The sequence below is a fragment of the Vulpes vulpes genome, chromosome 14 (genome assembly GCF_048418805.1).
Source record: "Vulpes vulpes isolate BD-2025 chromosome 14, VulVul3, whole genome shotgun sequence".
NCBI lineage: Eukaryota > Metazoa > Chordata > Mammalia > Carnivora > Canidae > Vulpes > Vulpes vulpes.
This window is the reverse complement of record NC_132793.1, coordinates 39,318,015-39,343,904: the sequence shown is the minus strand read 5'-3', so window position 1 is coordinate 39,343,904 and position 25,890 is coordinate 39,318,015. Positions and strand designations below refer to the sequence as shown.

The 25,890-nt window shown below is 35.2% G+C and overlaps 1 protein-coding gene across 8 annotated transcripts in view; it reads right to left on the bottom strand.

Moving 5' to 3' along the window:
- The window catches only part of MACROD2 (mono-ADP ribosylhydrolase 2), a 1,918,082-nt gene that overhangs the window by 1,568,760 nt on the left and 323,432 nt on the right, over positions 1-25,890 (bottom strand). The window lies entirely within an intron of this gene.

The window sequence follows — 25,890 nt, the reverse complement described above, 5'->3', positions numbered from 1 at the left end:
ATACAACAAAAAGACCCAATGAAATCTTTTGATCACATATTTTTCTGCCTGGCTATAGACTAGATGAAAATAAATCCCAGGTTGAAAACTTTTTTTGTTTTTAAAGCATCGGTAGTTAGTAATATGAAGAAATATGTCATGGAAATTTTTTCCTTCCAAAAATATTTTCCTTCCAAAAATAAGAAAATATTATCAGCACACTGGAAGTCTAATGTAAATAAGAAATAAAGGTGCAGGGGAGATAGGGAAGGCTGGGAGTTAGGAGTAATGTTGGGAGACACTGAACCAGAAAAACAAACAATTATATTTTAAAAATTGATCAGTTTTAACAAGAATGGCTAAGTACCACTAAAAAAAGACACAAGGCCCAAGGGCTTTTATATAGACGTTTATATAGAGACCAAATCTCCAAAGTACATTTCATTTTCACGTTATAGTCACTGTGTCGTTGTTATTTGCCTCAAAACATATTTAGTCATAATGTATTATTTCTTTTAATACACTCACTACTGGATATAATTTGCTAATATTTTATTTAGAATATCTGTATTAATGTTCTTAATTAAGACTGGCCAATATTTTTCATTTACATGTGTGCTAACTTTGGTTTCATTTCAGTTTTTGCTAACTCTAAAAGGCTGGCATATATTGAATTTAGTGATTGTTAGTAGAAATACAATGTATCAAACCAGTGAGTTAAGAAGAAACATTGGGAAACAAAAACTCTAAAGAAAATGTAGAATGTTTGTTTACAGTACTAAAATCCAAAATGTTTGAAGTGAGCCAAGAATCTGATTGGAATCCTACTCCTGGAATAGAGGATCTCCCCCTTAGACTCAACTATGCAGCGCATGCCAAATGACTTCTGGTTGTTCCTGTTTCCATACATCAGCTATTATGCAGAAAGACTCATGCAAATGCACTACATAGTTATCAGAATTTAGAACCTTCTTATGGAAGTTGAGTGGAAGAAATTGGGACATAGGATGGGGCCATGAGGAGGATAACCTTGACTTGGAAATAAAGAGGATTTATTGAGCTTTCAAATTCTAGAATGAGTACTGCACGCTTGTTTTCTCTTCCACAGTCCTGAATAATCAGTATAAATCCACCCAAGGGGATTAAGGTAGATAAAAAATGTGAAGGACCGCATCTTTAATTTCTTCTATGGTTATTGATCTACTTAGGTTTCTAAATCTCTTGAATCAAATTTTGTAATTATCTGTTCTTAGAAAATAATGTATTTCATCCAGATTCTTAAACACATGGGTATAACATTCTCTTACCATTTTCTTAATCTTTAAAACTGTTTTCATGTTCTGTTTCTCACTCTTAATTTGTGTAGCTTTTATTTTTGTTTGGAAATCAGATTTGCTAATGTTTAAGTTGTCTCAGCCTTTTTGATCAACTACTTGTTTTAATTATTAACTTACACTTATCTAATTCTACGTCTTACATTTTTTATGCTTATATTGTTCTATTTCTGGTTTATTTTTTCTACTCTTGCTTGGCAATAAATATATTTGAGATTGTATGTTTTCCTCTGCTTACTGCTTTGGCTATGTAACATAGGTTTTGACATGTAATAACCCATATTTTGCTTATTCTATATAGTTTATGATACTCTAAGCTAAAATCTAAAGAATGAGAAGAATTTAACTAGATGAAAAAAGAAAAGAAGACTAATGTTGGAAGAGGAAATCTATGTGCAAAAGCCTTATACTGGAAGAAAGTCTGGCAAAGCCCTCTTAAAAATATATAATAACCACAGATATACCATATAGAATCTAAAAGCCTCTTTACTTGGTTATTTTACTGCTTGATTTCTGAGAATCTCAATATAGCAACTGTTCAGTAATCAAATACATAAAGTCAATAATTAGAAAACGACCAGTATTTTTTTCTTATCCTATTAACTAAGAAAAAAAAAAAAAAACATGTTTAGATAAAAGTAGATGAAATATGGTCAGTTACTATTTTTGAAGCTTATAAAAATATGGATTACCCTAAAAATATTCTATTTTCAATAGAAAGAAGTTTATTACAAATTTCTCAGTAATAAAATATGAGAGAAGCTGTAATTAATCTAAGGCATGACAGAGAAATATTTCTTATAAGAAATAACTCATTCTATTTTTACATTTAAATTTTAGTATCCTAAACAAATCTCTCTTATAATTAGCAATTCTCTCACTGCATTCAATATTTATATAAATGAATTCAGCACTATTAATAATCTAATACTTGTTTAATTTTTAGGACCTTCATCTATACATTTATGCTTTAATGCTTTAACATGCTACCATATACACTGCATTCCTCTACTGAAAATGCAATTGTTTACCCACTAAGACCCAAGGAGATTGGTTGGCAGTTTCTTGGAAAAAGAAAACTGTTTTTATGTCTCCCTTGAAAGGAAATTAAATTGAAAACCCTGCATTTAAATAACACTGAGGTAGTGACACCAATGGATTGGGGCCAGGAAATTCAAAGTTAAAATTAAAGCTGGTACTCTGTCCCTAAAACAGGCTATTGTCCTGCCCCAACCTCAGCCTTGTAAATTTAATTAAATCTAAGTTCTGAGTAGTTGATATAAGTGGCTCAGAAGACTCTTTATAGGAATTTCATTCTTTATGTGACCTTTTGTGCTCCACTTCCTCTCACTGGGACACAGTCTATGTACATTTTCTCTTCTCTTAAAAAAAAAAAATCAAGTTAAAAAAACAAACTCCACCACCACTTTATCTCAAGTATTCACTGTCTTCCCAAACACAATGAAATAAAACTTTACCTTTAAAGTCCTTCCAGTTTCACTACTTCTACAATCAAGTCTAAATTTTCATCAAAGGGTATCCTTTCGATTATTTTAGTGTTTTTTATATTTCTCAACATAGTTTTTTTTTTCAGGTAACTCTGCTTTCTAATAATTATGTTAGACTATATAACATGAGAAATCAATTACAGTTCATACATTAATACTTTCCCCCAAATCATCCTTAACCATATTAATTTGTAAAGTATTGAATAGCAATCTAATATTAAAGTTTAAAATGATATTTTCAAAATGGCTGAGAAAAGTTAATTTCTCTTTATCTCTAATTATAGTCTTGAAAATTTTATAGCAATTATTTCTCTTTGAAAAAACTCAACAACAAAACAATTGGTTTAACTTCACAAGAGTTCATATTTCACTCTGTTCAAAAATCCTTTGATTTTGTCAACAATTCAAATTGATTTCAAGTAGCCAATTTTTTTAAGTTGTACAATAATTACTTCTGAAATGATCTTTCACTTTATTTAATCTGAAAGTATGTGGGGGAAAAAGTGGACATTATTTCTGTAATAAGTATTTTCAACTATATTATAGATACTTTTTTATGAGGGTGTAGATTTGATAAAGTACAAAGGAGACCTGAAATGCCTATATTCTAAAACAAATACATCTAGATAATTAAAATGGGGGGGGGGGAGGTTAAGGTAAGTGGGAAATAAGTTCTTATATGTATAGATCATCATTGTATTCAAGGAACAGCATATCATGTCATGCAATAACTAAGGCCCAAAAGGTAACTGTCGGTATTATCAGTTAAGATGTCAGAGTAGGCAGTGCAAAGAGTCCATGCCCCAACAGAAACATCAAGAAATCAAGCAAATGTCAGAATCAACTTTGTCAGAATTCTCAGACTGAGAAAGGAAACTTAAAAATGTCAGAAAAGATTTGTGATATTTTTTATTTGCCCTTGCCCCAACTCCCTCTTTGTTCAAAGCGGTCTGAAAGATGGCTGCTAGATTCCCTCATATGCAACCCTGGTCCTTGGTTCCAGAAGACACACAGAAGGCCTTACTTACAAAGAATTATATTTACCTATTCTAATCTTCCAGGGCATACCTGGGTGAGCAACTGATAGCATCTGACTTTGTTTTGCCCAATGGGGAACTCACTTAGGGTAGAAAGTGGCAAGAATTCATTAAACATATTGTAAGGTAAACAATCCACAATGACCTGGAACAAACGTTTATGATTGAGACATACAATACAGCAACCAGAGATAGGGAAAAAAGGCTGGGGAGAGAGTTTTTTTGGAAAATAGGGCATATAGGGTAGTCATGTATACTGGAGAATTTAAAAAGCCATGCACATGTCCAGGAAAGACCTAATAAGAAACCAGTGCTTTGGGGTGCCAAGTGGCTCAATTGGTTGAGTGTATGCCTTCAGCTCAGGTCATGATCCCAGGGTCCTGGGATTGAGCTCCAGGTCAGGCTCTCTACTTGGTAGGGAGTCTCCTTCTCTCTCTCCCCCTGCCTTACCCCCTTGCTCATTCTCTCACTTGCTCACTCTCTCTCAAATAAATAAAATCTTTACAAAATTAAAATTAAAAAATAAAAAGACAAATAAATAAAATAATAATTATGATCTATGATAATATTAATGAGCACACAATGTACAAAGATGTAGTTTGTGATGACAATATAAGGGGGATATCTGTACAGGTGTAGTTTTTGTATGTTACCAATCCTAAAGTGATATCATTTCAAACTAGGTAGTTAGAAATTTAGGGTTTTAATTGTAATCCCCATGGTAACCAGGAAAAAAGTCTTAAAACATATATACAAAAAAAACTAGAAGAGAATCAAAACAGTACACTACAAAAATGAATTAAGTAGTAAAGAAGGATCAGTAGTTCCCATAAATACAAATAATTAACTCTTCAATCAAAGGTCAGAGTTTGGTAGGATAGATTAAAAGAAAAAAACCCTGGGCAGCCCAGGTGGCTCAGCGGTTTAGCGCCGCCTTTGGCCCAGGGCCTTATCCTGGGTACCCGGGATCGAGTCCCACATTGGGCTCCCTGCATGGAGCCTGCTTCTCCCTCTGCCTATGCCTCTCTGCCTCTCTCTCTCTCTCTCTCTCTCTCTCTCTCTGTCTTTCATGATTAAATAAATAAAATCTTTTTTTAAAAAAGAGCTAAATCTATAAAACTCTTAGAAGAAACTATGGGAGTATATCTTTAGGACTTTGGAATTGGCAAAAGATTGTTAGCTATGACACAAACACCACAAGCAAAGAAAGAAAAAATTAAATTCCTTTAAAATTAAAAACTTTTATGCATCAAAAGAGTATCAAGAGAGTGAAAAGACAATCCACAAAATGGGACAAAATATTTGCAAGTCAAAAAACAAACAAACAAAAAGGCAAATAATCCAATCAAAATGGGCAGTAGTCTTGAGTAGACATTTCTACAGAGATATAAAATGGCAAACAAGCATAAGAAGAGATGTTTAACATCACGAGTCATTAGGGAAATGGAATTCAAAACCACAGTAAGATACCATTTCACATCCAGTAGGATGGGTATAACCAAAAATGTAAAATAATAACTCTTGACAAAGGTGTAGAGAAATTGGAACCATCATACAATGCTGTGGGAATGTAAAACAGTACAACCACTGTGGCTCCTGAAGAAAGCTAAATACAAAAAAAAAAAAAAAAAAGAAAGGTAAATACAGAATTATGGCAACATGGCAATTCCACTGCTAGGTATATATCCAAAAGAAATGAAAACTATGTCCACACAGAAATGTATATACTAATGTTTATAAAAGCATTATTCATAATAGCAAAAAAAAAAAAAAAAAAAGAAGAAGAAACTACCCAAATGTTCACCAACACAAGAGTGAATAAACAAGGTTTGGTATATATATATATATATATATATATATATATATATATATATATACACACACACATATATATATACACACAAAAAAATATTATTCAGCCACAAAACAAAGGGTGACATACTGATACATGTTAGTATATGAACCTCAAAAACATTATGATAACCAAAAGGAGTCAGACACAGAACATATGATCCCATTTATTTAAAATATCCAGATTGGCAAATCTATAGAAACAGATTGCAGACTGATGGTTGCCAGGAGCAGGGGAAGGTGGGAAAAATGTGGAATAACTATTTAATGGGTATGGGTTTCCTTCCGAAGTGATGAAATGTTCTGCAACTAGATGGAGGTGGTGATTGTACAACATTGTGAACATACTACATGGCATTAAATTGTTCATTTTAAAAAAATCAATTTTATGACAGTGGCCAGTATGCAGTAAGTTATCATTACTACAGTATATATTTCTGTAGACCAAGAGTCATTATTTGGAGCTAAGAAAGCTCTGATACTACAGAATGGAATCTTAGGATTTTTGTCTTGTGGAAAGGAATTCTATTGGACATTACAGAAGCTGACACCTCAGCCTACTGGGTACATCAATACTGAAGTTATAAACATGACCTTTATTAAGCAGCCAGAAAAGGAAGTGAAATGTGCAGATAAATCAGCAGTGCCAATAAAGGGGCTCTAGAAAATAAACTTGTGCTGGACACGCACAAAGAAAACAAAAGGTTAAGGTGAGCTGTGAACAAAACATAAGAAGGCTAAATGTCAGAAAGATGCAGTGGGAAGAAGTATGCATTCCTATCTACTGAGCCTTTTTCTCCCTTAGTCACCGTGGTCACTAGATTAGCTATTGGCTCCTTTTTTTGGCATCCTGCTCATAAGTCTTCATAGTTTCTAAACAGCTGCCTAGTCCTCAGACCAATCTGACAAAAATAGTCTGAGAACAGTATCAGGCAGTTAAATTACTCTGTGCATCTTTTTCACCTACAGAAACCAAAATATCTGGACTTTAGGAAGAACGGGAGAAGTGCTAACAACTACAGTTTTAAGTATTGAGGGTTTTATCCTTAAGCATCAATCAGTTAGGAGTGAATTTTTAATTCACTAAAGTTTAATTCCATAAAAAAATATATGAACCATCTATTATGTGTCCAGATCCATGCAAGATTTCAAGACAAGAGCTAAGACCTGAGGAGGGATATACAAAGCCATGACAGTATGTTGTGGTGAGAAAAATAGAGAGATGGTAGAAAAGGAATCACAGTTTCCACATCCTTGTGTCATCAGGGAACACTGTACACCCTGACAAATGTGGAGGGCTATAGTTGAGGGTATTATTAAGAAGTAGAATCAAAAGCATCTGAAAAACTTTAGAGGATAGTCTATGGATGGCAAATACTCCATCCCTCCTGGATCATAACATCCCATCTCATCAAACTGGACGTGACCTTGGAATACTTAACTGTCCTCAGAGAGCCACCATGAATAAATCAGTTTTGGCACAAATGTACAAATAGTATAAATTAGAGAGATTATTATTGAAAACTGAAAATGTGAATTAAATTTCCCAAATGTCCTCAGTACACTACAGCCCCTGCCAACCAAGGAAGGCCAAAAAGACACGTTTCAGATCTTAGTTCAGTAGCATCTGTTCTGTCCAGGAGATACTTTCATTTTATTGCTCCCTCAAATCAAAGACTAGAATTAAGTAATAATTGCTAGCCTCTATGGAGTGTGACTATAAACAAAGCACAAAGCTAAACATTTGTATCAAATGTAGGCAAAACTACCAAATGTGATTTCCTAAAAGTAGGTACTTCTAAATGCTTTCCTAAAGAAATGATGCCTGATCACAGTAGTAACTAACAAAAAATGAGGACTTTATAGCTTGCAACTGGATTTGATAACCACAGTAATTCATTTGCTCTTTCCAACAACCCCTTTAGAGTGGTAGGGCAGCCATTAGTAACCCTGGGAGAGATGAAGTGACTCACCCGAATTCTTATTTCAAAGAGTGCAAGGTATCAAGCTCTTGCCCAGATTCTGAACATATTAGACTTGACTTCCAGATGTAAAGAAAGTTGAGCAATTTAATAATTTACTGCCTAACCTCCTTTGTAGACATCTGCCTTGCCCCCTTGGTTTCTGCATGTGAACTCTGAAAGAATCTCCTGCAGATACTTACTTATATTCTCTTGAGCTAAAACAAAAATTTCCAAGCAATACTGCACAATTAAAATCACCCAATGCAAAATTTCGAAGCAATAGGACTTTTAAAAAACTCATTTGCAAGGCAATCAGGAGCACAGTGGGTAAGATCTTGGGTTCTGGCTCAAGCCAGTCAGTCTGGATGTGAAACCTGATTGCTGGCAGTACAGTGTCACTGTGGACACGTTTTTAACCACTTTGTTCTAGACTGCAAAAGGGGATGATAATTGTATTAACTATCCCATAAAGTGGTTGAGTAAATCAAATGAATTAACGTAAGTAAAGTGCTTAGGAAATGACCTGGAATATAATACATGCTCAGTAAATGAAAGTCATTTTGAGCCAAAAATCTGCTATCTTGTAATTTAGCCGCTAGGACTAAATAAACATTCTTGAGAAGTTGCATTAATGCTTTCTAAGTCCCAGTATGACATTCAGTCTACTGTTTACTCCTCAGTACTTTACTATGTCCTCTATGTATTTAACAATACCTACCACTTGTACATAAACTAAATTGTTGTATTTTTCCTTCCTGACACTGATCCATTGCTTCCATATTTCACTCTTTTTTTTTTTGCCTCAAACCTGAAATGGTCTTCATTTTCTTCTGAAATTTTTCTAAAAAAATTTTTAAATGAATTTTTTTCCACTTTACAGGAAGAAATATATTACAGCTGCAAAGATAACTTGAATATTTCAAAGAACTATGCCTGGCATCTTTGAGAATAAGATACATTTAAGTCAGGAGATATGGCTTTGTGTAAGATCAGGGCAAATCCAAAGTTTTTTGGACAAAACAGCCTCTGGCTATTTTCCAAAATCTCAAGAGCACTACCTTATTTGCAAGTTTATTTGCATGCATCTTATCAATATCAAATGTACTCACATAATTAATGTGTGCATTTCTTGACAGATAAAGAAATTGCTTTCTGTCCAAGTCCACCAGCAGTAAAAGCCAGCAGCAGTTCATCAGTCATTTGCAACCCACAGTTCTAAGGATAACGCAGCAAGGACCCCATTTATGGTTTTATGAGCTATACTTAGCAACTGAAGTTTGTCCTGATTAAGCCTACATTTAACTAGAAATATTTGTGAATAGAAACACTTTTTTTTCTTTTTCTTCCATTCTAGAGGTCACTGCTCCTAGAAATATGACCAAATTGAGAAAGAAGCAGTTTAACAAATTTTCATCTTTGACTTCATAAATTTTATACAGAAATTCTATATTAATAGAATACACAATATCTTTATACACTGTAAAAACTGGCAATACTTTCATTTAAAAATTTTTATTATAGCAATACGTGTTCAACACTGAAAAAAGGCAGAAAATACAGAAAAGGATTAAAAAGAAATTGAGTCACCCACAATCTGCATTTTATAAAAAGTACTAAGATTGTTTTGATAACACAGACTTTGATGGGCCAGACTGCTGCTGATGGTGGTTGAGAATGCCAAGAACTTATCTTATCTAACAGGTCGGTAGACCGTTATTGTGGAAACTATTTTTCAATGATGGCTGCAATAGTATGTCTCAGTTCTCATACTCTTCTTACAATGTAACTTTGATACTCCCCCATGGAGAGGTGGGTATCTATGTTCCCACCTCTTAAATATGGATGGATTTCTGACTAATTAAAATAATATGAGGTGACTACTAAGGACAAGTTTTTAAAATGTGATGCACTTCCATCTATATCTCTTGAGATGCTTACTCTTAGAACCCTACTATCATGCCATGAAGCCTGTGCAGTCCAAGAAGAAGCCAACTTGGGGAAGAAGAGAGGCCTGGGGCACACAGCCCTGGCTGAGCTTTTAGGGGAAGTCAGGAGCAATTTTGTAAGTGAACTATCTTGTTAGTAGATTCCCATACCCCTCAAGTGAGCCACCCCACCTGAAGCCACATGGACAGAGATGAACTCTTAATTATTGAGATTCATGAACAAAATACACTATTGTTTTTATTTTAGGGCACTAAGTTTTGGGGGTGATTTGTTATGAGGCAATAATTAACTACTTAAACTAATAGTAAGAGCTATAATAATTGAAATAATAAGCTTTATTATGGGGTAACACTGTTAATAAGGGTTTTAAATGTAATATTGCAGTTAATTCTCACAATAACCCCATGGCATAGAGAATACTATTACTTCCAGTTTACATGCGGTGATATTCATGCATGCACACATACATTAAATAATGCATCCGCAAATTAACTCAGCTAGGACAAGTCACAGAAATGGGCTATGAACTAGAGGACAGGCTACAAAGTCAATGGCCTCAACCACAACACTGAGCAATCCAAAATATATTTCACTTAATTGAGATCCAATAGTTGTTTTTTTTTTATTGTTGTTTTTTGTATTTTTTTTATGGGAGTTCAATTTGCCAACATAGAGTATAACACCCAGTACTCATCCTGTCAAGTGCCCCACTCCAACAGTTGTTTCTGAGATGCAGCTGAGTCAGTATCCTCTGCCTCAGGCCCTCCTTAGCCACATTCCTTTCTTCCTAATGAAAAAGACACACAACTAGATGGACTACTCCCTCCTCAACACTGATCAGAGATTTTATTGTCATAGAAAAATTCTCTCCAACCCCAGTCATTCTAAGGCTAGCATGGAAAATAGCTAATCTTTACCAAAGTTTTTTTTTTTTTAAATAAAACTTTGATATTGAAAAAAAATACATATTTACTGTAAAAAAAAAAAAAAAACCCTGTAGGCTTAAATACATATAATAAAAAGGCCTCATAAAGGTACTCAGAGATAACCATTTTAGCATTTTGATATATTTCCTTCCTTTCTTTTCTTTTCCTATTTCTATTTTGTTTTTAATATCACTGAAATATATAGACATTTTTATATCCAGGTTTTCTCACAATCATATTATCAGCTTATTCCTGTGAAACCTCTGAAAAGATTTTTAAATGGTTGCAAAAGGATCATCTCCATAGGTATAGCATGATTCACATTTTATTGATGATCAACTGGTTGATTCTGTTTTGTTTCCTCTTATAAGTAATTCTGCAATAAATATCTTTCTTACAATTTCCTTAAGACAACTTCCTAGAGGGACGCATGGGTGGCTCAGTCCGTTAAGGGGACTCTTGATTTCGGCTCAGGTCATAATATCTCAGGGTCCTGGAATCAAATCCTGTGTCTGGTTCTGTGCTCAGAAAGGAATCTGTTTCTCCCTCTACCACTCCCCGAACTCATACTCTTACTCTCTCTCTTTCTCTCTCTCTCTTTCAAATAAATAAACAAAATCTTAAAAAATAGCTTCCTAGTGCAGAAATCACTGAGTTAAAAATATATGGATCATTAAGGTCCTTGAAACATGTTTCTGGAAAGTTACCATGTTACACTCCCAGTCACAGAATTATACCTCACTGTCCCACACTACTTAACATTTACAACATTATTCTGTAACGTGATAGGTAATGAATAGTATCTTTAAGTTTCATTTCATTGATTACATGCATAGAATATTCAAAATGATCTTAAGTAAGAGAACACAGTAATTGATATTACATATTCTAAGACAAAATACTAACATAATAGCAGCTACTTTTTATTTAGCACCATCTTAATTCTTGGCATTTATTAGGGGTCCTATATAAACATTTAATCTGCATGACAACACTAAAAATTGTTTGATTTTTTTTTTTCTTCTAAACCATGGTTCAAGAAGCTGAGATTTAGATTAACTCACTAGGTTAAAGTTACAGAGTGTCCATGCTGGGAATCCAAATCCAGATCTGCCTGACACCAAAACTCATGCTCTTTCTACAATTTTACAGTACCCATTGGGCTAATGGATGATTGCAGTAGATGGGTAATAAAAATTATAGATAATTCTAATTATTTTTACTTTAAATAAACATAGATTTCTATGGGAACAGAACGGTCTTCCAAATCACATTTTCCCAAGGACAATGATATGTTCTAATTTTTGACACATGGCTACAAGGTAAGGAAATTTAGAATTAAAAATTATTGTTCATATATAGCAATAGTTCATAAATTTGGTTTCAGGACTCCTTTGTATCTTTAAAAAACTATTGAGTTCTCCGAAGAGCTTTTGATTTATGTGAGTTACATTTCTCAATGTTTAATATGTTAGAAATTAAAATAAAGCTTTAATTTATAAATTAATTTTAAAATAACAATACTCCAATACACACCTGCATAAAAAAGTATTTTGGGGGGAAATAAACTATTTTTCAGACAAACCACAGATTTATTCAGAAGATAGCATAGTTGTTTTACATCTCTGCAAATAATCCCACTTACAATTACATCAAAAAAGTATAAAATACCTAGGAATAAATTTAACCAAGGAAGTGAAAGACCTGTACACTGAAAACTACAAGATACTGATGAAAGAAAGTAAAGAAGAAACAAATAAATGGAAAGATTGTGGAGGCCTAGAAAAATTAAGGCCATCCCACCTAAAGTTTAGTATTAGCACAAGTACAGCCATCTTAGGCCCCTGTGAATAAGAGCTGAACTTTACAGGAAACACTGCAGAATGTCCTCTGCAGGGAATCCCATATCAAAAAGACAACAGAGCTCAGAATTGCCCTTGGTAGAGAATCCCGTATCAGAAAGACAACAGAGCCCACGCCTGTGGTAGAAAGTCCCATATTAGAATGAGAACAGAGCTCAATGCCCTTGAAAGCCCCACACCAGAATGTAAACAGAACTTGAGAAATTCCTCCACCCCTTCTGAAAATCCCCTAGACCAGCTGTAACCCACTTCAGGGTCTAAGTCCCTGCTCTGCTGTTTCGGGTATACTTGGACCCAAGCTTGAGCTTGCTAATAAACCCTCATGCGCTTGCATCGGTGTCGGCTCCTTGGTGGTTTCTCAGATTCGCAATCTTGGGCACAACAAAGATATTTCATGCTCATGGATTAGAACTAATATTGTTAAAATGTCCATATTAGCCACAGCAATCTATAGAGTCAATGCAACCCTATCATAATTCCAATGGCATTTTTCACAAAAAGAATAAACAATCCTGATGAACTCAAAAGATCCCAAATAGCCAAAGCATTCTTGAGAAAGAACAACAAAGCTGGAGGCATCACACTCCCTGATTTCAAACTATATTACAAAGCTATCATAATCAAAACAATATAGTATTGGAATTAAAAACAGACATATAGATCAACAGAACAGAAAAGATAACCCAGAAATAAACCATGCAAATATGGTCACTTACTTTATGACAAAGAAAGCAAAAACATACAACGGAGAAATAACAGTCTCTTTAATATACAAAAGACTGAAACTGGACCACTATTTTATACCATACATAAAAGTTAACTCAAAATGGATTAAAGACTTCACTATAAGCCCAGAAACCACAAAATTCTTAGGAGAAAACAAGGACAGTAAGCTCCTTGACATCACACTTGGTGATATTTTTTTGGATCTGACTTCAAAGGCAATGGCAACAAAAGCAAAAATAAACAAATGAGATTACATTGAACTAAAAGCTCCACACAGTGAAGGCAGGCATCAACAAAACAAAAAGGCAGCCTACTGAATGGGAGAAGATATTTGCAAATCATATATAAGGAGTAATATCCAAAATATATAAATAACAACAAAAAACTCCAAACAATCCAATTGAAAATGGACGGAAAACCTGAGGAGACATTTTTCCAAAGAAGACATACAAACAGCAAACAGGCACATGAAAAGATGCTAGGTCATGAATCATCAGATCATTGCAAATTAAAGCCAGAGTGAGAGATCATCTCACACCTGTCAGAATGGCTGTTACCAAAAAAGACAAGAAATTCTAAATGTTGGCAAGAATTTAGAGAAAAAGGAACCCTTGTGCACCGTTAGTGGGAATGTAAATTGGTGTATCCACTACGGAAACTGGTGTAGCCACCAAGGAAATTGATGTATCCACTATGGAAAACAGCCTAAAGGTTCTCAAAAACCCTTGTGCACTTCTCAGAAACCCTTGTGTACTGTTGGTTCAGAATGTAAATTGGTGTATCCACTATGGAAAGCAGTATAGGGACGCCTGGGTGGTTGAGCGGTTGATCGTCTGTCTTTGACTCAGGGCATGATCCTGGGGTCCTGGAGTCCAGTCCCACATCGGGCTCCCTGTATGAGAGCTTCTCCCTGCTTCTCCCTCTGCCTGTGTCTCTACCTCTTTCTCTCTCTCTTTCTCTCTCTCTCTCTCTCTCTCTCTGTCTCTCATGAATAAATAAATAAGGTCTTAAAAATTTAAAAAAAAAAAAGGAAAACAGTATAGAGGTTCTCAAAAAAATAAAAATAGAACTACCTTATGACCCAGCAATTCCACTTCTGAGTATTTATCCAAGGAAAATGAAAACACTAATTCATAAAGTTATATGCACTCTTATGTTCATTGCAGCATTTTTCACAATAGCTATGATATTGGAAATAACTGACATATCCATCAACGGATGAATAAATTAAAAAGATGAAGTATACATATCCATACACATACACACACTGGAATATCATTCAGCCATAAAAAATAATTTTGCCATTTGCGACAGAATGGATAGACCTTGAGGATATTATACAAAGTGATTAAGTCGAACACAGAAAGATGATTTCACTCATATGTGGAATCTGAAAAACAAAACAAACAAAACTCACAGATGCAAAGAACAAATACATGGCTGCCAGTGGGGAGAGGGCTTATGGGTGAGTGAAATGGGAGAAGGAAATCATGAGGTACAAACTTCCGGTCTCCAAACACATAAGTCATGGGGATATAATGTACAAAATGGTGATGACAGTCAATAATATTGTGGTATATATTACAAAACTTTATATGGTGAAAGGGGGAAACTAGACTTACTGTGGTGATCATTTTGCCATGATACAAACATTGAATCATCATGTTGTACACTCAAATATAATGTTGTATGTCAATTATATCTCAATTTTAAAAAGAAATATATGCAGAGATTAAATGGCTCTGGCCATAGTTTTGTCTGCATGTGATTCCTTGTAACCCTGAGGACAGCAAGCCATTGAATCACTGAATTAACTAAAACTAGAGCAGATTCTACCTCTAGACCACTTGTTAGGTGAGACATTTCTTTAAGTCACTTTGAACTCCATTGTCTATTATCTCCAGCTTAAAGCACTCTAACAAAGAGGAGAATTTTGCAATATCTAATATAGTTATCTATACCTATAGTCATCTCCTAAGACCCACAAATTCTACTTCTAAGTATATAAGCCAGAGAAGCTCACCCATGTGGAGTAGGAGATATGGAAAAGAATGTTCTTTGTAGTCTTGTTTATACAGGGATAAAACCTACTATGAAGCAACAAGCTAAAAGAAGCCTAGGCCAGTGACTGTGTAGGGGGCCATGTCCACCCTGAGCTACTTGGCTGGGCTTTTATACAAGCGAGAAACCACTGTCTACATTGTTTAAACCTTTCTTACTTTAAGATTTTGGTACCTCACATTTGACCCTAACTTAAATTAAATAAAAATAAAAACACAGGCAGAAAACAAACCCCCAAATTCACAACAGTGGATGCCTATGGGGAAGGAAAGAGGTAATTAACTGGATGAAAGAGGAAACAAAGAATATTTCAATTTTATTATACTTTTACATTCTACTTTTAATTATGAATCGAAAGTAATAGTAAATTAATTAAAATAAATGTTAACCTTTGTTAATTCTAGGTGGTGCATACTCTACTGTTGTGTTACTCTCTGTACTTCCCTATATTTAACTTCTCAAAACAAATGGATAACATAAACAAAGGTTTACCAAAAAGGGTGGAAAGGCAGAAAGTGGGGTGGAAGGAGGAGGATAGGAATGAAAAGAAAATATTCTTTGCCCCAAAGAGAAAGAACATGGGTTCCTTCTGTGTTTACAAATTAAAACAGTATCAAGATCCAATTTATATCCTTAAATTGAAGATTAACATTACTCAATGTTGTTGATATTGCAAAGATTAGAACACATCTTTCCTGGAGGGTAATCTTGTAATTATAGCAAATTCAACAAAAGATTGTCAGCTCTATAAACCATTAATTTTACCTCAAAGAAGTTATCTTAAATTTTGATGAGCACAAAGATTTAGTTAGAAGTATTTTCATCGTAAGTTTGCTTATAGTCTTGAAAAGTTGAAAACCACACAAATGGCCAGCAAGACAGACTAGTTACATTCATTACTACCTGTGCAAACAATACAACATTCTGCTTCCATTATAACTGATGACACCCAGGTATATTTGATAAGGCAGATATAAGTTCACAATTTTCTTAAGTGAAAAAAAGTTATAAAGCATGTAAGTTATAAAACAATAAGTACAGTATATTCCTAATTTTATTTTTTCATATAGAATTAAGTTGTAAAAGTCTGACTGGCTTTATGCCACCTAGTGTTGATACTGGGAATTCACAATATTTTTATTTTCTTCTTATGATCATTATTTTCGAATTTTCCACAACAAACAAATGACTAAATAGTGTCCTTTAATGGCAATAGGTAAACTATAAAGGGAATTGCAACAGTTGATTGCAACCAGTCTGATGGAAATAAACAATACTGGTCAAATTCATTTCTTATCATTACAAAATGCGTAAGTGGCTCATAATAGCATAGTTTTCTGAGTCATTCGGTCTCCTCTCTTAAACAGTATCAATTTACTTTTAAAATAGTTATAAGCATCCCATATTAGAGATACTGAGGGAAAAAATACAGTTGGTACATATTTCATCAAAATCAATTCTTAGGACTAATAGGACAATCAGTGGTTTTCCTTAACCGATGGGCAAACAAACTTTGTTTACTAACTTAGGATATTGTTCATAAATGAAAGTCAAAAAAAGGGAATGAGGTTCAGAAAAGCCAAGTGTAAACAGAAATGCATGGTAGGATTTTGGCTCACTGCATGATAAAGGACACATCCTAAACTGGTATAACTTTTTTCAATATTTTCTTTCGTGTTCATGTATGTTCTGATACAAATTATAATGAACTCTTAATATTATAGTATTTTTATTCCATATGTAAGACCTATATATTTGTTTTGGTTTCATATTTTGAGTAACTCTGTTTCTTCTCCATCATTACAATGTTAGATTGGATGTGAATCTGGATACAAACCAGAAGCCTCTGAAAGCTGCCCCATATTCCTAATGGACATGTGGGTGATCTGACTGTGACATGTGGCCTCATACACACATCTCTCTTTAATGGTCATGGCTTAGTTGGGCTATTCTAGCCTTCTCAGCAAGTGTCTGCTTTCAACCTCCTAAAGCAGATGATTTCCTTGCCACATGGAGAAGACCCTTCCTCAGTCAAGGGATTACAATCCTGAATGCAGAATAATGACTATGGATTCTCATGGACTTTCCTATAAACTTAGAACTGGCAGCTTTGGGAAAGCCTCAACTTTCTTCCCTGGAGGAGCCTCAGAAGGGAATGAGGAGAGTCAGGTCATATTCCTTATATCATAAATTAGTAACATCTCTATATTTGAATATTCTTTCCCCTCATCTGCAATCAAATGTTACTATCTCAGTCTATGCTAAGCTTTCCACCACTCTTTTCAAACTATCACCATTATAGAAATAATTACATTGATACTATTTGTGGAAGCTGAGAAAAATCAAGGCCAGTCCACCTCAAGTTGAGCATTAGGACAAGTACAGCCATCTTAGGCCCCTGTGAATAAGAGCTGAACTTTATGGGAAAAACTGCAGAATGTCCTCAATTTCCTTGGCAGGTAATCCCATATCAGAAAGACAACAGAGCCCATCCCCGTGGTAGAAAGTCCCATATTAGAATGAGAACAGAGCTCAATGCCCTTGAAAGCCCCACATCAGAATGTAAACAGAACTTGAGAAATTCCTCCACCCCTTCTGAAAATCCCCTAGACCAACCTATAAAAACATCAGCTGTAACCTACTTCGGGGTCCAAGTCCCTGCTCCGCTGTGTCGGGTATACTTGGACCCAAGCTCGAGCTTGCAAATAAACCCTCCTGCGCTTGCATCAGTGTCGCCTCCTTGGTGGTTTCTTGGATTCACAATCTTGGGCACAACACTATTATTTTGCTCAAATCTCTGAACTTCTTTCTTCTTCCTCATTGGCCTCTATAATTCAGTAATCTCCTCTATTCTTCCCCAAAATTCAGTACAAGGATGGGTGAGGGCAACATGCCTTATGAATATTCTTAATTTCCTCTGTCTTCCTTGCTTGCACTTACCACCACAGTAACTGGTAGACCTCAAAATCTACCTTCTATGGCTCTCTCCGCTTCAAATTATCATAATGCTGCTATCTCAGTGGCTCGGATTCTCTCCTTAATATCTCTTCAAAAGCTTTCCCTGTTTAGTTGCTATCAGTTTCATTTCTAATATAGTTTTGTAGCCCAGAGTGCATTGGTTAAATTTCTCTGGACTTTCCAACCAGAGACTAAGAAGGGGTTTCTTTGCTGTTTCTTTGGGACTGCCTAGGAACCTGTATCTAGCTGTATCTGTCATGAAATGGATTTGGTTTACCTTCCTCTATGTGAGTGGATAGAGCAACGTTAGGAGATTGGTTATGAGATCTTTGGAAAACAGAGAATGAGTCATAGTGACCAGACTGATGGTACATATCTTACCAACCAATAAACGTTTGTTGAAAAGTAGTAGGAAGACACTAGGCAAATTAGACATCGAGCTTGAAGGGCCTCCTTAGAAAGCCTATTTAACCTTCTCATTCTTACCCCTTTTGTTCTGAGTGTTTACTGAATACCAAGAGCTTCCTTAGGCGATCTCACCACTCATTCCGACTAACCAGCTGATGCGGAGACTTAGTTGGAAATAAAGCCAATTTAAACAAAACAAAGAGGATGCTGGTGAGTTGGATCAAGTGCATCAAAAACTGCAACCCTTCTAAGCCTGAATAGCATCTGCTTTTCTTAGAACCAGAGAGACCACCTTAATACCATCTTCAGAGTGCCCCAAACAAGCTTCTGCTTTGGGGGCTGCTAGGCAATTAGTAGATATCAGCTGGTATTAGAATGGAGATGGTCATATTGTTTTGTTAGTCAGGAAGACAGGATATACTGTTTAATGTTTAGTCAAGAAGATAGGATATAGATATGATATAAAAAATTCCTTACAATTAGCACATAATAATTTCTTTCTACATTTCTAATATTTCCACTTTCTATCAGGAAGCTATTTGTACTTTCTGTTAGAAAACTATTCTGTAAGCACTGAAGACACGCAAGATATTTTCTCTAACCACTTCCATGATAAGATAGGAAGATTTGCTCACAAGGAACAAATAATAACAGTGCCAACAACAATAATGATGATGTTGATAACTTCACTTACAGTGCATAACATATGGGTAAAACTTTTAATTTTTACAGTGCTTAAAACTGTACATAAAGTGAAAGTCAAACAAATGTTTTAAAAAGATGTAAATTTTACCTTCAAAAAAAAGTTTGGCGATTGAAAAACCAGTATTAAGCTAGCATTTTTCATATAAAACTTGTCATTTATATTTATTTCACTTGTCCTTTCCTCTTTTTTAGTCAGCCAACAAGCTTTGCTCTTTGTCAGTAAGATATGATCTGATAAGCTTATTTCTGGCTTGCCCTGGGGAAAAAGGGGAGGGCAGAATTAACACAGGGGCACTTGAGAAGTGACAAGTCTGTTCCCTGGGCTACTGAGGAAAACAAAGTGGGACTGCTTGGGAAGGGAGTTAGCTCCATATCGCCTCTACGTAAACATGGCAATTAAACTACCAAAAAGCTTCTCAGCTTTCTTCCAAACAAAAATGACTGACTTTAAAAAGTGATGCTTCTTAAAATACTTTTTAATTCTACCTTTGTTTTTTAAAAACAACTTACTAAGAATAAAAACTCGCTAAAGTATAAGTAATTTGGGGTAATGTATATAGACCTTAATAAGACTTGTCAGATCTAGATTTTAATTTTTAAACACATGTGAAACTAGGAAAGCATCTGTAAGTTTGCAGCACTAATATATTTTAAATGTCAAAAAGAATAAAAACCTAACTAATGAAAGAATTATAAAATATTTTAAATTCCCTAAATTTAAGGTTAATCACTTGTAGTTCAAAGGAAGTGAAGCAGAGGAAACTACAGACATGGATTCATCTTTATTTGTCAAGAATCATGCTCTAAAAATTTAAATAGATTAATATTTTCTAGAAAATCTCCAAATGGTAAACACGACTCAATCGTAACTTTTTCTTTGAGAGGACAGATGATATTGTAAAACATTCACTTAGTACAAACCTAATCAATTGAGAATACTTTATCCTTTAAAAATTTTGCAAATAATCAATTCATACCAGTTCCCAAGTGAAAAGAAATACTAATTACAGTAAATCCGTTTCTCCGAAATGGTCCAACGAGATACAGTTTCTATAGTCATGTATAAAATAGATATAACATAAAACAGTCTTTGATTCTACTTTAACCACGTTCTTTCAACACCAAACAAGTTTATGTACCTAAGTAATCTAGACTGCAGGGAAACAGCAATCCTTTAAAAAGATAATCCCAAACAGAAAGAGAACTACAGTATTGGTTTCCAGAAATAAGAAAAATCTAACAATAATTTCAGGAAATCTTCCTTTCAGAAGGTCTATTTGTATACCCAAAATTAGCACCAATACTCCAGAAATAGTGAAATAATAAGATGGTTTGCAAGTGATGACAGCTTTGGTCAAGACTAAATAGCAAGAGCCAGCTATTAAAGACAGTCACATGGCTCCAGGACAATGCCTTATATGATGGACCCATCTCAATAATTAGACATACATTGATTTGCCCTTATTAATTGTTAGTCATTCATCCAAAACTATGTTTTACACTAATAATTTCCAAGGATAAGGAATTTGTCCTTTGGTTGAAATTAAGTCTCAGAACCAGCCTTAGATACTGTTATCTCAAGGTCTGAGCATCCAGGACAGTAGGCAGAAGCATTTCTTAAATTGTTTCATTCCCGAAGATAAACTGTTAAAACACATAGCTCAATTTAACATTAATGGATCGTGTCTTTTGAATGGATCATGGCCTCACTCATCACCATGAAGATTAAAAGCAACTATCCAAGGTTTTAGCTCTGTCTTGGTAAGTGCTTTCTCAGATTTAGTAATGAACTCTTATAAGCACCACTTCATTGAAGTCCACAATAGCTAAATGGGGGTCCCCTACCTTCACCCTCATAAATGAGAGAAGTAGGGCTCAAAGAACTGAACTACTTTTCCCAGGGCCACACATAAAGTACCAGAGGGAGAATTCACTCACTCTGCTTAACTCAAGTCTCACCTTTCTCCAGGGTCCACTTATAAAATCTCTTTTTTGCATTTTAAAACAAAGAGAGAAAGATGACAGGACATTGGGAGCACGAAGGGGTCAAGGGGATGCCTATATAAACGGATGCTGTGCAGTGCACCATTTACATCGTCATATGGGAAAACACTGAATATGGAAGAAAGTAGGGATCCACTGATTTTCAGTTTTGCCAGCTGCTACACCCCATCACTTTTGGCTAAGTGCTAACCTGTTCTGAACCCCAGTTCTCCTCTTCTTTCCCCAGAGGCCAAAGACGTGCTTTTTTTTCCTCAGGTGGTTGCTGTTGTTGCTGTTTTAAATCCCCTTTCTCCCAACCCCTGAAGTATTTCCCCAACTCAGGGTAGGGGGAAAGAAGGGTGTTCCAGAGGGTAGGCAGACAAGCAGTCAGGCAGGGAAATAACCACTCTGACTTTGCTTTGATTTCTGTTTCAAGTCCTGTAATGACAGATCTCACTCCAGCACAGTATGTTTTGGAAATACACTTAAAAGAGATATGTGATTGTTTTTAGGTACATTTTAAGTGTTGACTAATAAAAGATACATTTTAAGTGTTGACTAATAAAAGGCAAATATCAGAAGAACAGTTTAATATAGCATTTTTAAACTTTTAATATTCTAAGACATCTGTGACCTGCTAAAATCTAATTATTTCTCCAATACCCTTTGGAATTGTTCAGAAAGATGTGGTACAGTTTCTAACTGGTGCATTAAGCATCTGGCCTGACTTCACAGAATTACAGATAGTTGAATGTGCACTCTCTATTTTATTAACATCCCATAGGCTCATGTTAAGATGTAGTACTGATATGCCCTGACATGCATCACTACCTGTTGACAGAAAAAAACTGGGCTAGACTTGAGAGGGTCTACAAATAGAAAATCTTTTAAAGATGTTTTGGCAATTTAAACAGAAACTCTGGCTTTAAAAAAGAAAGAAAGAAAGAAAGAAAGAAAGAAAGAAAGAAAGAGAGCAGCTTCAAGTTTATAAATTTATAAAACATGCCCAAGTTTCAGCATGCCAAGTCTTCTGAACATGAAATAATCTCCAGCATCTGCCCCTTCCTTCTCAAACTGATAGTGTCCAGTCTTCCTCTGAGCCATACCCTGGTCTCCATTCTCAGCCATGTGTATGAGGAGAGTGGACCCTACTAACAGCTATTAAAGAGGCCTTAAGCTTACCAACATATCCCCCACCTTCTGGTAATAGGTTCAGGAATGAGAGAAGTTAAATTAGAGGGTTATGTGCAGGACCTTCTGGAGGTGACCTCTCTTCCCTAGAACACTGTAATATGGGAATGTGATATGTGGAACTGTTATTGCCTAAGGGAAAAGCCCAGAGCTGCCAAAGGTCCACCACTGCGAATAGCCTAAGGAGGCTGCCAACACTGAAGAAGGCAGAACACTATGAGCCAGAGAGAAACTGTAATTTTGTCTACACATTTTAAGCCACTGTATCAAGCTTTACCTGAAGCCAGACCATACCTTTGAACATTTCAGTTATATGAACCAAAAGATTCCAATTGTTAGTTAACAGGAAGGTTTGGACTTTCAATCACTTGCAACCAAAAGATTCTCAACTATGAGAGCTGAAGGCGTTTATTTTCTTTAAATATTTTTATTTATTCATTTGACAGAGAGAGAGAGCACAACCAAGGGGAGCAGCAGGCAGAGGGAGAGGGAGAAGCGGGCCCCCCACTGAGCAGGAAGCTCTGCTGCCAAAGGCAGATGCTTAACCTACTGAACCACCAAGGTGCCCCAGCCCAAGGCATTTAATACATCAAAAGCCTGAGCTGGTTTTTTTTTTTTTTTGCTGGTTTGTTTTTTATCCAAATTTGAAGACTTAATTCCCATTAATAATGCTGAGTAGAAGAAAAATAATGAAGAATGTTTCTTTCTCAGGCTTAAAAGAACTTTAATACATTCTAAATTAAATCACAAATAGTGTAGTTGGAGGTGATTTGGTGGATCATCTACTCCTATTAGCTTCTTTTATAGGGATGTTCAATGCATTTTCACATAATGAATGAATGAATGAATGAATGAATGAATGAATGAATAAGTGAATGAGGTACCTTAAGTCTAGGCAGGTTAAAATTCCTGAATTAAACGGTTCCATGGAATAATTATGTATTGCAGTCATATCTAGCTGGGGGTTGTTTATACTAAAAAAGATTGGATTTGTTGTTGTTGTTTTCACTTGGATACACAAGTAAATGGCAAAGCCTGGGAAACCTGATTCCAAATCCAATCTCCCCTGTTTTCCACTAGGGAACATCTCATATCCTCTTACAAAAACAGAAAAACACAAAGTTCTTTGATATGACCAGTTTAGAGTTTTAAAACTAGGGTATGCTACTGGTTACTGGTTAGAATCAGCCCCTCCTTTCCTATCACAGCCTAAAAAGCATCAGGCTGAAAACTGCCTGCCTGCTTTTCCCTCAAACCAGGACAGCCATTCCTTTATTACAGCTAATCTCCTTTAGGTAACAAAGAAGGAAAGCAGTCTGCAGTAACTCAGGGTAACTCTTAATCTTTCCAGAGGTGGTACATAAGTTCACCTCCAACTGGCAGAACTTTAGGCAGCTGATAAAAGCAGGAAATTAAAAAACAAAAGCAAAAAACAAACACACACACAGGGAAGCAGCAAGAGTATATTTTTGGACACGGTAGGATGATAGAGGCTACCTTAAGAGTTTGCCTCCAAAGTCAGTGTCTCTAGTACATATCATATTTTTCACAATCTCCTACCGTCTTTTACATTTCAATCCACATCTTAAAAAAAAAAAAAAAAACAGTACATAATTGGCATTTGAAGATCGTGAAAAAAGCATTTGCTGCCTTTACTTGCCATGTGCTGAAACCGAAGGCCAGAGCACATAATATGAAGTCATATAACAAATGGCAGCCGAGGGAATGGAAACCTCAGAACTCCTAACTCCCAGGCCAGTACACGATCTTTTAGCTACCTATAACCAAAAATTGTCCATTCATCTTTCTTTTCAGTTTAAGCTCTGCCTGAATGGAAACACAACTGATTAAATATGGATATAAGCCCACAGAAATTTGGCCAAGCAAAAAGTCCTTATTAAACATAACCAATTCCCATCTGAAAATAGCCTCTAGAAGGAATTATTTCATAAAATAATTTAACTCATGTATTTGGTTTGCAGTAACAGAAAAAATTCACCATTTAGTGAGAGATTGTTATTCCTACCTCCCTCTCCTCCAAAAAGTCAGCAGTTGAATCTCAGTTTAAGTTGTGCTATCTAACATTTATGAGAAACTGGCTTATCAACAGACTTTAGAATTCTAAAACTCCTGGATTTAATGGGTCTGCCCTCCGTGGCCAACAAAAGTGCAATCACAGAACAATAGGGGTCAATATAACCTCTTATCAGGGGTTCACCTTCTACCTTGATATCACCCATTCTTGGAGGGAACTCAGAAAGTCAAACTGCTATCAAAGAAGCACATAAATAGATAGATAAACTAAATGAAGCTAATGAAGAGACCATAATCAAATACTCCTGGGAAGGACAATTAGCTGGCCTTCTTCAGAAACAAACATTTTTAGAAACTTTTTTAAAAGCATAAAGGACAATGCTGTGAACCTCTAAAACTAAAGCAAATAATATTAGTTTAAGGAAATTGCCCTCCAGGTAAATATAAAAACAAAATTCCCCCCAGCAACATTAAAAAATGAAATGAATTTAATAGAAATCTATGAGCCCAAAGCAATTGCTGATCAAATACAGATCAGTCTATGAAAATCATAGTTGAATATTAAAGTCTACCATTCTACTAATTAGACATAGATATTTATGCCTGTCTTATAATTGTCCAGTGTTTATTCATGTATCAAAATTAAAATAAAATTATTTTAATAAAAGCAAAACCACCCATGAAAGGTTTTTTTCTTAATATGTTTAAAGATTTAATTCTTTTATTAATTCATGAGAGACACAGGGAAAGAGAGAGAGAGAGAGGCAGAGACACAGGCAGAGGGAGAAGCAGGCTCCATGCAGGAAGCCCAATGTGGGACTTGATCCCAGGTCTCCAGGACCAGGCCCTGGGCTGAAGGTGGTACTAAACCGCTGAGCCACCTGGGCTGCCCTTAATATGTTTATATCTTAATTCATACTTAGAGTAGCAAAAACATATCAGAAAAGAAAAGAATATTTAGTTCTTCTACAACTATTCATATTTAGGGAGGGCTCCTTAAATAGGAAAAAAATCTAATATCTAGTAAGTTCAAAAGAGATGGACAAATAGTAGAAGTATGTGAAAAATACTTTCATTTTCTAAAACATAGAACAAGTTACTCATTACCTCTAGGAAAAAGAACTGGTTACTTCAAGGATCTCTATCTTTTGTCATTCCTGTTTCCCTTTCCTTAAATAAATGGTATTCATGTGAACCTGCCTTCTACTTATTTGTCAAATAAATATTCATGTTGGACTTACTAGCCTTAAAAATTGCAATGCTATTGGAACGATTTGAAAATGAAAATAATAGGATTTTTTGTTAACTTCTTAATACATATTAACTCAAAAATAAAAAGAGCCTGTGTTCTTCTACTGTACTCTTATAAATATCCATTTACATGCTCATATTTTTTTTAAAAAACTTGCTATCACT